This window comes from Cornus florida, unplaced genomic scaffold (assembly GCF_030987335.1).
Source record: "Cornus florida cultivar Cherokee Brave unplaced genomic scaffold, ASM3098733v1 CherokeeBrave_3.0.0_Hap2_Chr02, whole genome shotgun sequence".
NCBI lineage: Eukaryota > Viridiplantae > Streptophyta > Magnoliopsida > Cornales > Cornaceae > Cornus > Cornus florida.
Genome location: NW_026775572.1, coordinates 8731137 through 8737136, shown reverse-complemented (window position 1 = coordinate 8737136; position 6000 = coordinate 8731137).

Below are 6000 nucleotides of genomic sequence, written 5' to 3'. Positions count from 1 at the left end.
AGAATTTCTAAGTCTGTTGAGGGTAAAATAGATTGTGCTTTATTAAAAGTTCCACTAGCATGGCGACAAATTTGTTCTTCATCTCGAGAAGACTCTTTTGTTGGTCTTTGAAAAAGTAACCCTGCCAATCCTTGAGCTGATGCATCTGTTTGAATAATTTTATAACTTTTTTCAAGTGGGAGTTGTAAGGGTTCTAACTGAGAGACTAAAGATTTAATTTTCTTAACTAACTCTATATCTTGGGTATTGAAATACTTTTGACCATGTTTTCTTAATTTTGAATATAAAGGTCCTACTAATTGTCCTAATTTGGGAATAAAATTACGATCATAGTTTAATAATCCTAAAAATGCTTGTAACAACTTGGTTTCTTCTAGTTTATAGGAAAGTTTAGAATCTTTTTGACAATATGAGATTGTAATTCTATTTTTCCATCTTTTATGTATAAACTTAAGAATTCAATATCTTGTTTTTCTAATATCATCTTTTTACTACTTATAATGAGTCCTTTTGTTATAAACTCGTTGAAGATAAGTTCAAGATGTTTTCTATGCTTTTCTTTAGTTTGACTGAAGACTAAGATATCGTCGATGTAAACACAACAGAATTTTAAGTGTTTATTAAATATAGTATCCATTTTACGCAGAAACTCTTGTGTTGCATTTTTTAATCCAAAAGACATAACAAACCACTCATAATGTCCTTCAGGACATGTGAACGCTGTCCATTCAATGGATTCATCAGCCATCTAAATTTGCCAAAATCCTTATTTACAGTCAAATTTAGAAAACTATTTTCTATCTTGGATTGATTTATTAAAACATTTTTATTAGGGATTCTATAACTATTATCATAGGTATTATCATTTAATCTTTTATAATTTATAACCATACGAGCCTTTCCTCTTTTAATTTCGGCATGATTACTAACCATAAAAACTAGACTCATATGTCTACTATTACTTTTTCTTATTACCTTTAGTAATCACAGTTCCTTAATTTGTCTTTGGAATTCTTCTTGATCGTCTAAGGTATGGGGATTATCTTGTGTCTTTATGGTTATAAAATGATTTATTATATTTAATTTTACTTCAATTTTATTTTTATACCAGTGTTTCTGGGGGTCTTCACCTAAAATTTCTGTGGTTTCAGCTAATCTTATGAGATTATCAATGTTTAGTTTGGGGTTTTTTAATATAGTTTTATTATTAAGAAAAAATTTTGGTTCATCAAGATGACTAAGAAACATTAAGGCTTTAGAACGTCTTCTAAAAATTCGGATACATCAAATAAATTCTCTATCGTTTCTTCTGTCATAGGTAGAGTATTAATATATGTAATGGCTCATTTATCTTTTTGAGGAATAAAAAGATCTCTAGATGGAATAAAGGTTTCTTTCTTAAAAAACTGTAAACCTGTAGGGGTATACATAAATTCTCCGGTAAGTGAGTTTATAAAATTTAATCCTAAGATAAAATCATAGGTGCTGGGAATATTATTAACTACGTAAGTCTGGGGTAAAATAAAATTTTCATTATTAATTAATATAGGAATGTTCTGAACACAATGGGTTATTGGAAGTTTTTCATTATTATACTGGCTCATGTTAATATTATAATTTAACTTTACTAAGGCTTCGTCTGGAACTAAATGTTTTTGAATTATACTTTTCGATGCTCCAGTATCAAGCATAGCTGAGGTTTGAACTAATTTTTCTCTAAATTCTAATGTTACTGGGAATTGAATTAGACTAGATGGTTTATATATTGAATTTATAGATTCAACTAAAATATCTTCTTGTTTATCTTCATATTTTGTGTAGCAATTATGACATAATAAAGTTTTACAATGGCTTTCACAGTAATGACCTTTTTTAATAGATGTATTGCACTGTTTACAAGTATAAGAAGAAAATTGAAAACTAACTAAGTTATACTAACATGAGGGATTACTTATAGTGTGAACGAACTCTTCTATTGAGTAAAGCCCTTGTTCAAAGTCTTCATCATTATCAAAGTTGCTTTCTAAGCTCTCAATACTATATATACTTTCATTATCATCGTCAAAATCATAAATGCTTTCTAGTTCATATAATTCCTCTATCTGTTCTTCAATATCTTTGAGTATGTTGATCTTTTCTTGTATCGATAAGGGCAATTTGGTTTAATGTGTCTTGGATCTCCACAAATAAAACATTTGCTGTAACACCCCCACATTTTCCACGCATAAGTTGATCAGGCTTATACACGAAAAACGAGGGATATCAAAAACAATTGGCAATATACAAGCATGGAATACAAAATGATGGAAATAAAAGAATTTAGACAGGAAAGAAACATTAAATAATACAACATCCATCCATCCTTTATTTAATACAGTACTTCATTACAACTTGGAAATCCTACGTCAGGGATCCCTAAATATAACCCTGAGAGTTCAACGTCAAAAGTAAATAAAAACTGAAACTGAAGTATTACATAAAACTTCTACCCTGCACTGGATCGTAAGAGTAGATGAGTTCGGATGATGGTCCCACACTGCTAACCTCAGCCTTGAAACGGATACTGACCGTATCCTGAAATAACAACAATGGTGGGTCAATCCCACGAGCAAGTCCTCTCTACTATGACCCAAATCAGAGAATCAAATAAATTAATCATTATGAATCGGATGAGTACTATATCTGTATACATCCTACGGGAACTATCCGATGTATAACATGACCTCAACCAGAATAGACGGTGATCACTTAGACTCACACTAGGTGGTCAAGTGTCGCATTTCCCTACCCGGGAAATCAGCTATTATACATGGTGCACGGTACTGACAACACAGACTATAACGAACTACACAGTGATAACACCTCGCAAAGTACTGATGAATATACTGAGCATATAAATTAGGCAACACATGCCAACAATATTAATAAATATACCGAGAATGTCAATTTAGGCAACACATGCCAATAATATTAATAAATGTACCGAGTATGTCAATTAGGCAACACATGCCAATAATATTAAACCACATACCCCGACAGCCACATATCTGTCTATCGCAACGAATGCATAAGGTATAAATGAGTCTAAACGTATTAGTCAGCTCACATGGTTCTATATGGCAACACATCCATATAATATAAATGCGACATAATAAACAGTCCATTTATTCCCTGCAATGCACACAGCATAATAATCATGGTTTATATACGATTAACAGTATAAACATCCCATAAGATATCATGGATAATTTATCTGACTAAAACCATGGCCTTATTTAATTTAACAGTAATGTTTGATACCATTTAATACGATAATAACACTATTTATATTTAACAATGTCGTTAAATAAACCACATTAGTATCCATACTGAGAACGAGCCAATAAATGCTTAGAAAAGATTAATCGGTCATAAGAATAAGTAACGGGTGTTAAAATAATAATTTCGTGGCCCGTTAAACCCGTAATTACCAACACAGTACCTAAAAATCCAAGTTTAAGGTTCTGGAATTTACAAAACAGGCCCTAGGGGTATTCTGGTAATTTCCAGCAGCTGTAGGGACCCCACACGCGCCCTCACGCGCCTCCCAGAGCCTTCCCACGCGCAGCCCAACCTTCCCCACTCTCCCACGCGCCTCCACGCGCGTCTGGCATCAGCCACGCGCTCCCACGCGCGTCTGGAGAGTCCCACGCGCGCGCACGCGCTGCCACGCGCGCGTTGATGGCTTCCGCTGACGTGGCGTCCTCCGGTTGGTTGGCTGCATCACCCTTCCTACATGCGCGTCACACCGGATCATCTCACCCTATCTTCCCTACATCCAACGCCCACAGATCCGGGTGTACCGCGGTATCATGGACCGCGATGCACCGGATAAATCAGACTCCACTAATGGCCAGGATGCGCGCGTACACCCTCCTATGGTGCGCCGCGTCGCACCGGATCACTCCGGTCGTCTCCCCCACTGCCGGCGACCGGAAAACTCGCCGGAAGGTCGCCGGAAATTGCAGAAAATGCTCGGAAAAATCTAGAAAATTCTAGAAAAATCCCTAAAGTCTTATTTTATTATTTTTAGCCATTATTAATTTCATAGGACATTTAATAAATATATACCATCCTATATAATTAAAATTCCATTAATTTAATAAAATAAAATTAATTATTTATTAACCTCCTAACCTTGGCTCTATGCATAAAAATAAGCTAAACAATTAATTTATTAATTCAAAGGGGAAAAGTAGATAATAACTTGCCTTTTTGGATTTAAAATAAATCCGCCGGTCTGCGCGTAGTCGGGTAAAATCGCCTACACCGGTCCAAACTTCTTTCTCTTTCTCTTTTCCTTTCACTCTTATAAAATAGCTCTCTAGAATTTATACTTTGCTTCTAACTCCCTTTATTTTCTTCTAAGGCAAGCTAGTTAATTTATATACAAAATATATAATATAAATATTACAAATATCTTATTTTTTCATCAACTAACCATCCTCCCAACCATAAGGCTTCAATTCCAACCATAACCATTGATGCAATCCTATCCTAATCTCTAATTTCATCATGACTTTGGTTTAATACTATTATTATTATTATAACTATTATTATTATTATTACTAATATTATTATTAATAAACTTTTATAATTATTATTATTATTATATTATTATTATTATTATTAAACTAATATAATTATTATTATTACAAAATAATACATTATATCATCATAATACTATATAACACAAATAATACTTTAATTAACTAATATTGATTAATATAAGCATAACCAACAAATAAAAGTATTAATAATAATACATGCATAATTAAATGAATAAATTTACTATTTTAACATACACAATTAATTTACATGCACAATTAAATGAACTTAATATAATAATGTAGTATGCACAAATAAATAAAATTAATTAACCTAACACAAGATTAATTTAAATACATTCTTTAAAATTACGGGGTATTACATTTGCAGTGTCTTTCTTTTGTGGGTAACGTGTTTACCTTATTGTCCTTGTCTTTTTTGTCCTTTTTATCTTTATTTATCTTTTGTTTTTTATACCAAGGCCGTTTTCTGAATTTCCTAGGGTTAGTTCTAACATAGGGTTCTTTATTACTAAAGTTCTTGTAGGTTTTGCTTCTACGCAGATTATATTTTTTAGGTTTATTAGGCTTATAATTATATTTTTTTTGAGGCATACACCCATACTGGGGTGGAAAATCTATTTGTCTACCCTTATAATAAAATTATTTTTTGATTTGTTTAAACTCTTTAAGTTGTCGACATTCTGCTTTTAACATGTTATACACATGATTAACTCTATCTCCTATGGTTAGCGTATCGCGTCTAGGGTTTTCTAACCATTTTTCCTATATTTTAGTTCCTACGCTTCCGGGTAACTTCTGAAGATATCGATAAAGTAATGTTTTATCACCTGTTTTAACAGTGGTTGCAAAATATTCAAAAAACTTATTGGTATAGTTTTTTATGTATCTGAAATCACAAATCTGTAGTAATTCTAAATTACGTAAAGCTTCGTTTTGTTTTATTAAAGTGTCATCTAATAATCGGTCTTCACCGATTAATACTTTTTTAATGAGGCTGGTAAAGCCTTGAATGGTGAAATTATCACGTAAGATGGCATAATCATTGGGATAAATAACTTTATAAGCCTGCCACCAGTCATGAATGGTTCCTCTTAATAAGGTTTCACAATAAGTTAAGGCTTGAGTTCGATTGTCAAAATTGGTCAAAATAGATTGCCTAATATAATCTTGTTCCCAGTTTTCGATTACCTTTGCCCAGTCTTGGGGATCGTGCCTTGCTATGTCTAATATTGTTCCTGACGATTGTGTTGGTATATTTTTATATTGTCTACGATATTGTGTTAAGATGTACATATCTGGTATATTTATATTTTTTACATAAGTTTCTCGCGAGGGATTTAATCTTTGTCCAGTAGTAAAGTCATCACTTAAGGTTTTACTACCTGAGGTG